Raw genomic sequence first — 11,938 nt, forward strand, 5'->3', positions numbered from 1 at the left:
ATAGTTAAGGCCATCTACCACAAGCCAGAGGCTAATATTGTCCTCAATGGAGAAAAACTGAAAGCCTTTCCTCTAAATTCTGGCACAAGACAAGGTTGTCCTCTTTCACCACTCCTATTCAACATAGCACTGGAAGTACTTGCTATAGCAATTAGGCAAGAAAAAGATATCAAGGGAATCCAGATAGAAAAGGAAGAAGTCAAGCTCTCGCTGTTTGCAGATGACATGATACTCTACGTAGAAAACCCTAAAGTCTCTACAAAAAAGCTTCTAGAAACAATAGACTCATATAGCAAGGTGGCAGGCTACAAAATTAACACACAAAAATCAATGGTCTTTCTATACACCAATAGTAATAAGGAAGAAATGGACATTAAGAAAACAACCCCATTCACAATAGTGCCATACAAACTCAAATATCTTGGAATCAACTTGACTAAAAATGTGAAGGACCTATAAAAAGAAAACTATAAAAATCTGCTACAAGAAATAAGAGAGGACACGCAGAAATGGAAACACATACTCTGCTCACGGATTGGCAGGATTAACATCATCAAAATGGCAATACTTCCCAAGGCATTATACAGATTTAAAGCAATCCCTCTAAAGATACCCATGACATTCTTCAAAGAAGTGGATCAGGCACTTTTGAAATTCCTTTGGAACAATAAACACCCTAGAATAGATAAAGCAATCACTGGGAAAAAGAATATGGGAGGAATTACTTTCCCCAACTTTATACTTTACTACAAAGCAATAGTTATCAAAACAGCATGGTATTGGAACAAAGACAAGCCCTCAGATCTGTGGAATAGGCTTGAATACTCAGAGAATGTTCCCCAGACATACAATAACCTAATTTTTGATAAAGAAGCAAGATTTCCTAAATGGAGCAAAGAAAGCCTCTTCAACAAGTGGTGTTGGCACAACTGGCTAGCCACTTGCAAAAAAATTGAACTTAGACCCCCAGCTAACATCATGTAGGAAGGTAAAATCCAAATGGATGAAAGACCTCAATATCAGACCCGAAACAATAAGATATATAGAACAACACGTAGGTGAAACACTCCAGAACATTGAGACTAAAGGCATCTTCAAGGAGGAAACTGCACTCTCCAAGCAAGTGAAAGCAGAAATTAACAGATAGGAATATATTAAACTGATAAGCTTCTGCACCTCAAAAGAAATAGCGCCCAGGATACAAGAACCCCCCATTGAGTGGAAGAAACTATTCACCCCAATACCCATCAGATAAGGGGCTAATCTCCAAAATATACAAGGCACTGACAGAACTTTACAAGAAAAAAAAAAAACATCTAATCCCATCAAAAAATGGAGAGAAGAAATGAACAGACACTTTGCCAAAGAAGAAATACATATGGCCAAAAGACACATGAAATAATGCTCCACATCAATAATCATCAGGGAGATGCAAATCAAAACAACTATGAGGTACCACCTCACACCCCAGAGATTGGCACACATCACAAAAAATGAGAACAAACAGTGTTGGCAGGGATGTGGAGAGAAAGGAACTCTTATCCACTGCTTGTGGGAATGCCATCTAGTTCAACCTTTATGGAAAGCAATATGGAGATTCCTCCAAAAACTGGAAATCAAGCTCCCATACGACCCAGCTAAACCACTCCTAGGAATATACCCTAGGAACACAAAAATACAATACAAAAATCCCTTCCTTAACTTATATTCATTGCAGCACTATTTACCATAGCAAGATTCTGGAAACAGCCAAGATACCCTTCAACAGATGAATGGCTAAAGAAACTGTGATACATAAACACAGTGGAATATTATGCAGCTGTCAGGAGATATGAAGTCATGAAATTTTCCTATACATGATGTACATGGAATCTATTATGCTGAGTGAAATAAGTCAGAGAGAGAGAAAGATGCAGAATGGTCTCACTAATCTATGGGTTTTAAGAAAAATGAAAGACATTCTTGCAATAATAATTTTCAGACACAAAAGAGAAAATAGCTGGAAGTTACAGCTCACCTCATGAAGCTCACCACAAACAAGGATGAGTTTAGTTATAGAAATAACTACGTTTTGAACTATCCTAATAAGGAGAACATACGAGGGAAATAGAAAGCCTGTCTAGAGTACAGGCAGGGGTTGGATGGGGAGGAGGGAGATTTGGGACATTGGTGATGGGAATGTTGCACTGGTCATGGGTGGTGTTCTCTACATGAGTGAAACCCAAACATAATCATGTAAGTAATAACGTTGGTTAAATAAAAGAGAAACAAGAAAGAAAGAAAGAAAGAAAGAAAGAAAGAAAGAAAGAAAGAAAGAAAGAAAGAAAGAAAGAAAGAAAGAAAGAAAGAAAGAAAGAAAGAAAGAAAGAAAGAAAGAAAGAAAGAAAGAAAGAAAGAAAGAAAGAAAGAAAGAAAAAGAAAGAAGAAGAAAGAAAGAAGAAAGAAAGAAAGAAAGAAAGAAAGAAAGAAAGAAAGAAAGAAAGAAAGAAGAAAGAAAGAAAGAAAGAAAGAAGAAAGAAAGAAAGAAAGAAAGAAAGAAAGAAAGAAAGAAAGAAAGAAAGAAAGAAAGAAAGAAAGAAAGAAAGAAAGAAAAAGAAAAAAGAAAAGGAAGGAAGGAAGCAAGAAAGAAAGAAAGAGAAAAAGAGAAAAAGAAAAGGAAGGAAGGAAGCAAGAAAGAAAAAAAAAGGAAGGAAGGAAGCAAGAAAGAAAGAGAAAAAGAGAAAAAGAAAAGGAAGGAAGCAAGAAAGAAAGAGAAAAAGAAAAGGAAGGAAGGAAGCAAGGAAAAAAGGAAACAAAACAATAGATCTATCTCAATGGGGTGAGGGGAAGGGCAAAACATTAGCACTCTGATACAAAAATTAATTTTAAAAAGAAAATTATAGAATAAATGTTTCATTTTCACTGAAACCACCCTCTGCATTGCAGGGTTCTATACCCTTGGCTAACCACCTCTCCCCATTTCTTTCCTGGAATTTGCAGTTAATATATGTTCATTTCATGGCTTCCCAGTCTCCCCATCTATGAAAGATGGAAGAATTGACAAAGCTTTTTCCAATCCATAAGATGTGAGATTTTTGATCTTTCACTGTCCAGATTCAAAGCTCAAACTGCATGACATTCAGGACAGATTCAGTAGTGTTTCAAATTTGGCATTCTCTCCTCCCAACATACACAGCTAGAGAAGGATCTTTCCAATGCCATGGACATGATCTAGGCTTGCCGTGAGCTACGAGGTTTTTCAAGGTACCCTAGTCTTGCTGACAAGGAGAAAAGTTGCAGGAGCCAATGACCTCTGAGAAAGGCAGACGTGTCTGCTCAGGTCACACTGAAAGCAATCCAGGTCCTCCAACTCCATCTCTCTTTTTGTGCTGTCATCACATGCCACCACAATTCAGGTGTTTTATAACAGTATTCTCAGTGCTAACTGCAAAGTGTCTGATTAAGGTGTGGCAGGACCTTAATCCTTCCTTCCAAAGATTTCATTACACAGTTTCAAAGTTCTTTGGTTTGTACCCACATTATCCCAGATTCTGTCTTTATAGTTTTATTTATTCCTTTTTGGTCTCTAAAATCTTCTGTCTCTTTTTTAGAACCCTTGTCATGAGTTTTAGAGCTTAGTCTGATGACTCTGTAAAAATTAAAGATTTTAAATAAGTGGCATCTGCCAACTTGTTTTGTCCATACAAGATTAAAAGCCCCAGATTCCAAGAACTTGGAAGTGATCATGTCTAATCTTAATGGTCTCTCATCCACTAATTCATACATTCAACAAACTATCCAGCCCTACATTCTGTCATGTACTTTTTTTTTTTTTTTTTTTGGTTCTTGGGCCACACCTGGCGGTGCTCAGGGGTTACTCCTAGCTTATATGCTCAGAAATAGCTCCTGGCAGGCACAGGGGACCATATGGGATGCCGGGATTCGAACCAACCATCTTGGGTCCTGGATCTGCTGCTTGCAAGGCAAACACCGCTGCGCTCTCTCTCCAGTCCCTGTCATGTACTACTTTAGGTAGAGATGAATACATGTAGAAAACATATAAAAGTTCTACCCTCATAGAGGTTATATATTATAATTCTTGCCATGCTACTTGTTTTTTTCCATCCATTTAGAATGTGCAATACACAATTAAAATTCAAAACACAAACAACTCTTGGAAATCTAGTTAAATCGAAGCATGCATGCAGGTTATGGAAACAGGAGAGGGCATTAAAAAGTTTCCCTTCAAGTTTTCAGAAGAGAAAAATAGGAAAAGCCTAGATGTGCAAGTTTTATAAATTCACCCTACAATGTAATTGAAATGCCAAAAGATTGAAGAATTCAATATTGACAAAGAAACAGATATTAGTGCGATGAAGAACAGCTCTGTCTTTGTCAGTTAACCATCTTTTCTATGTCACAGGTTGTCACTTTCTATTGCATTTCAACTGACTAATTACTTAGGTTTATTAAAACTGAATATGAATTCACATATTTTACCTTCTGAGTCTTCAAGTGCTCCAGTTATCAAGAAGTATTTCTGAGAGACATAGCCCCCAGCTGAGGAAATGAGGCGGTCAATGGAAATGAATGCCAGTAAAATCTGATATGCCACAATGGAGTGCATTGGTCTCTCAGCCTTTGTGTATGACCACATGAGTTAGTCAGAAGAGAAGCAACCAAGTTCTAAGGCCTTTAGAGAAGAGGTGAAGAGGCAGCCTAGATGTGCACAAATAAAAATTATGCCTCTAATGGAGAGTTCCTTCCAATCATAGGTAATGGCGAGAGGTAATCAAAGGAAGGGACCATAAATTAGTTATGTTACCATATTGGAGATATCCCCCACTGCAAAGTAAACACTTACCTTCTAAAAGGTAAGTTTTAAAAGGTAAAACTTTGGATCTTGGGGTGGAGAGATATTCCTGGAGGTGATGGTATCTGTGTGAATTTCGGGGTACTAAAGTGGGCGTTGTTTTATTTTCAATGAGGAATCATACTGGAGAGTACTTAGAAATGTGATGGATGTGGTCACATTAGATGAAATCAAAGTCAGGGTCAGATGTAAGAACAAATGTCATCGTTCTGCAATTGCATCCATGTGATCGCAGATTTAAAAAGAGGCCTCATCAGAAACAGATTCTAGAATGAGAATCTAAAGTAATGAGCATTTTGATTTCCATCACAGTGCAGCAGTTGTTCAAATATAATTTTGGTTGTAATAATGTGCTGGGGAAGAGCAGAATTTGCTTTTCCCTTTTCAAAAGGCATCTTTGCTTTTAAACTTCTAATGGATATGGATGGCTATTTCTCAGCTGGCCAGGTAAAGGGTTACATGACAAATCAGAAAATGTTTGTTAACATTTATACAAATTGCCAGAGCAATCATTATTTTCAGAAAAAAATGCAAACAACAATACTTGGGGGAGTTATATAGATGCAGGGCACTGACAAAGAACAAAATAACCAGTCTGGAGGAAAATGCCACTTCTCTCTAGCTACAAATGCAAGAACAGCAACCTCAGGAAAGGGAAGAGGCTTGTTTTTTCCTTAGTAAGTTCAAGCTGTTTGTTAAGAGATGTAGTTATTGTATGATTTTCCAGGGCTACTCATTGCTATCTCACGCATGTGAGATACAATGTGTCTACATTTCAAAATTTACAGGGAACATTTTCCCTAAATCCAGAATTCAGCTTTGACGTCTGTCTGCACCATGGGCAGATATTGCTTCTAATTTAAAGATTTTCCAGAACGCCAAAGCATCATCCAATCCTGACCTTTCAGCTAGAAGGTACTTTATAATAGGCTTTTTGTTCTTTATTTAGTTTACTTTATTTATAAAAACATGTGTCACATAATTGACATAGTTTATCATATTATATTTGTTTCCAGGTAAGTAGGAGCTAGATTTTTTTAAAAGAACAAAAAGAAACAAAAGGAAAAAAAGAAGAGTACAGCAACAAGCAAGCTTATGAAAATTTTCTTTAAGGAGGTCATTAAGTCTCATTGTCAGAAGATTCAGTAAGCTCTTGTTGTTAGTTGACCATTCTGTTACTTCATTTGTTCCTGAACATTAGGTGGTTTCAGATACACATTGGAATCTAGATTGGTGTGTCCTATGGGGATGACAGTATTAAACAAAAATGGTGTTATCATGATGCAGCTGCATGGTCCAGAAATTCCAAGCACTACTGTGATAGTGCAACTTTTGTGGGATATATTTTTGGCTGCCAGGTCTTTTGGAAGTGTGAGAAGGCAGTGAAAGAGTACCCACATTAATGCCCCCAAAAATAGTTCTGGTGCTATCAACCCATCATACCTGGAGTTTTGGTCAAATTGATATTCTGCAGAAACTTGTAAAGAAGTGATGAAGCAGGACCATTGGTGAAGCAGTGATTGAAGATGATGGGTACAGAAAGCATAGCTTCAGCAAAGTGGAGATTTGGCCCATTGTCTCCTTCAGAGACTGCCAGCCTTCAGTTTTATGGCTGGTGTACCCATACTTTTTCACAGCTTAGTTTATATCTCTTTCAAGATATATAGAGCTGGCTGACTGAAAACACAGTGGCTCAGCTTTGTGTTCTTAACAAAACAAACCCATACTTGACCAATCAGACTAATTGCTCATAACAACCTGGATGTCTGCCTTGTTTGAAAAACCCAGAGATCTGTCCTCAAAAAGCCCAGACTCCCATCTGTAGATCCAGAGGGCAGCAGTCATTTGAAGACTCCTATCTGGATGCCTCGAGACCTCATCTTGCAAATGTCCCCAACTTCAGAAATTCTTAAGTTTACATTATTCCATGCCTTCTAAGTCTCTCTTTATTGCTCCTTTCCAGATATGTACCACACAATCCTCCTTTTTTCCAGGATATTTACCCTTCTGTGCCATTACACACTTGCCCTTGCTCATGACAAGATCTCCTTTTCGGACTCATCAACTCCAGCCCTGGTCAGAGGCATAGAGAGATCTTCTCACACACAAATCCTCTTCACCAAAAATCCTAAATACACTATACATATTAAAGAAAACTACTCTGTTAATATTTGCAGACCAGAATTTTGCATCCCATCAATTATCTAACTACTCAAACTAATGTCCCTCAAAATAGTCCCCAAGGACCATTGACAGAACTAACTCCCCAAATCTCTATGTTGTGATTTTTTTTAATATGGAACACTTCACGAATTTGCGTGTCATTCTTGCACAGGGGCCATGCTAATCTTCTCTGTATCGTTCCAATTTTAGTATATGCGCTGCCGAAGCAAGCACTCCGTGTTGTGATTTTCATTACTATTCTTTTACATACTACTCCCTAGTGTTAATTGTCTATTATTTTCTCTGTTTTCACATGTTCCTAAACATTTCTGCCTACTAATTATCATCCACAAAATTTGCACATATAATATGGAAAATAATCCTGGTTGACATGTTTTTATACAAAAATGTATAAAGTATATACAAATATCTTTGTATTTTATTTTATTTATATTTATACAAAATTTATTTTTATCAATATAAAAATAAAGTAGACACAATAAATGGAAACACAGTTTGTGCTCATGGGTTGTAAGGATTGATATTATTAAAATAACTATCTTTTCAAAAGCTTTACAATATTTCAGACTTTAAAATACACATAATATCTTAAAAAGACATATATCCAATGATTTGAAATTTAGATGAATTAATACATCTCTATCCACCACAGATATTTAAAGCAGATCTTGGGAAAATAATACTGGAGACTTTTTCACCAGTTATTAATCATACAATAAAACTTTTAATAATAAAAAATGTGGTATTGGAATAAGAAGGTTCTTAGACCAATGATATAAAATTGAAAGTCCATAGACAGATCCTGAGTCATTGTGGACAATATATCTTAGAAAAAGGAGCAAAATGTGTTAATTGGAGCAATGAAACCTCTTCAGCAAATTTTGTTTTGAAAACTGGTCATTCACATGCAAAATAAAAACATAATCAGAAACAGAAAATTAAAACCCAGACCCCTTCTGACACTTCACTCAAATCAAAATGGATAAAAACCTTGATATCTTACTAATCCCATAGATCATGAAGAAAAATTAATAACTAAAGTAGCTAGTATGAGGATAAATGTGAGGATAAAAGAACTCTCCTTTACAGAGGGTGGGAATGTCAACTTGTCCAGTCTTTTGGCAAATGTGGACACGTCTCATAAAATGTAGGATTTTAAATTCCTTATGATACAATATTTCTACTTCAAGGAATTGACCCTACGTCTCCCCTAAAAGTAATTTACATCTTTGTGTTCATTGAAGCATTCTCCACAGTTGCCAAATGACCCAAGTATCCAAGATCAAAAGAATGGATAGAGAAACTGTGGTACATATACACATTGGAATATACTCACAATTAAGACAAAATAGAATAATGCAATTTGCCATTACATGGATGGACCTGGAGCATGTCAAGCTGAGTACTGTTAGTTAGAAGGAGAGGGACACAGGGTAAAGGGGGATAAGCAGTTGGACAATGTGGAGGGAAGTGGACACTCTGCTGGTGTGTATTGTACTTGAATGTTTTGAGAATGAAACCCTTCCAATAAAGCAACCATTTATAAACAACCATCTATAATTAGTGTCTGGTCAAGAGGTTTTAGTCACATCAGTTGTATAAAGGTGTGATATAGTTTAGTGTCAAATACCTAATACAAAAACACTGAGAAAAAGAGGTTTAAATTTCAACAACCAAACTTAAAATTGTAATTCTTGCGTGGCAGAACTGAGATCAAAGGGTGTGAGGTTTGGGAGAAAACCTAGAAATACTGGTGGAGGGAAGTTGACATTTATGGTAGGATTGGTGCTGAACATTGTATACCTGAAACTCATTTATGAATACGTTGTAAACCATGGTGCCTTAATAAAATAAAATAGTATAATAAAGTACCAGAGCAATGGCACAGCAGGGAAGACATTTGCCCTGTATGTGACTGACATGGGTTCAATTCCTGACATCCCATATGTATCACTGAGCCAGCCAAGAGTAATATCTGAGTGCAGAACCAGGAGTAACCCCTGAGCACCACTAGGTGTGGCCCAAAAACCAATAAAATTTGTCCCTGATATAAAAATAGTCTTTTATAATATGGTCATAAAACTGTACCTCAACTTAGAGAATTGATTTATAAATAAAAACTTAATTAAAATAGATTTATTTATATTATTGTATAGCATGGGAACAAACTAGTTAATAAACTAATACTCATGCTAATGATGCTTTCAAAATTAAATTTGAAATTTTATACTCTAAAGCATTTTTAAAATGCTATTTATGACTTGGTAAAGCAATTTGTTACCTATACTAATTTTGTTTTTAGCCAGAGTTTAGTAATCATTGTTTTAGGGGCCTGCATCTTCCTCAAGTTATGTCTGTGATGTCAACATCTAAAGTGGGTTGTCATTTGCTTCATTATATCTCAATAGTAATGTTTCTGAGATTCTCTCTTTACTTCTTCTCTCCCAGCCTTCTTTTGTTAAAGCTGTAGAATAGTCAAATCCACTATATTCATCTTCGTCACTTTGTATTATAGAAAAATTATGATTCAAATATTCAGTGGTCACATAAGAGGACTACCAGTATAAATAGGTCATTTTAATTTTCTCTTTTTATACATTTTATTGAAACCATTGTGAATTACAAGTCCTTCATATTTGGATTTCAGGCATACAGTGACAGTGAATTATGGCAATTCCCACAACCAGTATTGACCTCTTACCACCAAAGTTCCCAGTTTGCATCCTATACCTCTATCCCTGCATGCCAGTATAACAGGCCCATTTTATTTTATTTTTATTTTTATTTTTGGTTTTTGGCCACACCCAGCAGTGCTCAGGGGTTACTCCTGGCTCTATGCTCAGAAATCTCTCCTAGCAGGCTCGGGGACCATATGGGATGCTGGGATTCGAACCACTGTCCTTCTGCATGCAAGGCAAACGCACTACCTCCATGCTATCTCTCCAGCCCCCCATTTTATTTTTTAATTGTTAATATCTTTAATTTAATATATTTATTCCGTATATATGGTATATTCCATAATTGTAGTTGGGTTTCAGTCATAAAAAAAAAAAAACCCTTACACTAGTGCAACCTTTCCACCACCAGTACCTCCCATTTCCATCTTCTCCCACTCCCTGCCTGTCTTCAAGATAGGCATTCTATTTCTAACATTCACTACCATTGTCATGATAGCTGCTGGTGTAGAAATTTCTCTAACTGCATTCACTTACCACTCTTGTAAGCTTCGTATCATGGGCTAGTTCTTTCAAACCTCATCTCTATTGTCTCTGAGTATTATTACCATACTATCTTTTATTTTTCTTAAATCCCACAGATGAGTGAAACTATTCTGTGTCTATTTCTCTCCCTTTCACTCAGCATAATAGTTTTCATGTACTTCAAATTATAGAAAAATTTTATGACTTCATTTTTCTGACAGCTGTATAGTATTCCATTGTGTATATGTACCACAATTTTTTTAGCCACTCATCTGTTGTTGAGCATCTGGGTTGTTTCCAGATTCTGGCTGTTGAAAATGAGCTGCAATGAACATAGGAATGCAAGGGCATTTTTGTATTTGTGTGTGTGTGTTCCTAGGGTATATCCCTAAGAGTAGTAAGCTGGATCATATAGGACCTCAATTTCCAGTTTTTTGAGGAATCTCCATATTGTTTTTAATAAAGGCTGGAATATATGGTATTTCCATATATACTTTAGGTCTCTTGATTTTATTGTTTTGATTTTGGTTTTGGTATTTAGTTTTGAACATTTTAATTGCCACTAATGCACCTGAGACTACTAGAATTTCCTACTAAGCTGATCAAAAAAAAGATGGGGAAAGCTACCTCTACATAAGGAAATACATACTAAGAATTATAATTATTAAGAAAATACATCTTGGGCCCGGACAGATAGGACAGCGGTGTTTGCCTTGCAAGTAGCTGGTCCAGGACCTAAGGTGGTTGGTTCAAATCCCGGTGTCCCATATGGTCCCCCGTGCCTGCCAGGGGCTATTTCTGAGCAAACAGCCAGGAGTAACCCCTGAGCAATGCTGGGTGTGGCCCAAAAACAAACAAAAAAAAATACATCTAAAGAATATATAAAGGAAATATATATATATCCCCTTTAAGTCTTTTGAAATAGTCTAGGCAGAGCCCAGTTTTAACTTGTGCTGTTGTTTTGTGGAATATGAAAAATGGTTCACAGAGCAGGGATCAGGTAGTGTTGTTAAGTTAAGGATCTCTCTGGTGTCAAATCTGGTAGCAAACAACAGCTGGTTGACATGTTTAAAGTCAGGTTTTAGAATGGTCATGACTCCTGAATATAGAAAATTAGTTTTTAACCCAACAAACCTTCTGCTAGATATCAATGTGAAGGAATAACATCAAGATCACGTTGAAGGTAAAAATGGCACAAGGCCCTACGTTTTCATTATAGAAGGTATGGATACATCTACTACATTGGATGTATATGCTATATATTCATGTACATATATACATATACTACATATACCACCCAGTATAATCTAGAAGTGTGAAATGACTACGGGAATGGAAAATATATAAAGCACAGTGAGGATAATTTCTCTTTCCTACGTGCTTGTTGCTTATACAGATTGTTACATTTCTGAAAAAATCATTGAGTTCTATACTTACAAACTGTGCAGCTTCCTGGACATATATTTCATTCAATAAAAATAGAAAATCAAGAGCAAGTAAAGAATAAATTGCAATAGAGTTTATCTCATACAATGCTTCTGGATTGAGGCACATCTGTCAGAGTCCCCTTTTCCTATGCACACAGCAGAAACTGGATTTACTTGCATGAATGGGTCATTATTGTTCAGGTCTGCCACATAGTATGGGAGAGCAAATTCTTCCTGAATAAATGAGTAGGGCCTCGGCATAGTTCATATTGGGA

At 36.4% G+C, this 11,938-nt stretch overlaps 1 non-coding gene across 1 annotated transcript; it reads right to left on the minus strand.

Moving 5' to 3' along the window:
• Positions 1-7,142: 7,142 nt before the first annotated feature.
• On the minus strand, positions 7,143-7,249 carry LOC126005778 (U6 spliceosomal RNA). Its single transcript, XR_007494813.1, has one exon. It is a non-coding gene; the product is annotated as a U6 spliceosomal RNA (small nuclear RNA).
• Positions 7,250-11,938: the final 4,689 nt, after the last annotated feature.

This window comes from Suncus etruscus, chromosome 3 (assembly GCF_024139225.1).
Source record: "Suncus etruscus isolate mSunEtr1 chromosome 3, mSunEtr1.pri.cur, whole genome shotgun sequence".
NCBI lineage: Eukaryota > Metazoa > Chordata > Mammalia > Eulipotyphla > Soricidae > Suncus > Suncus etruscus.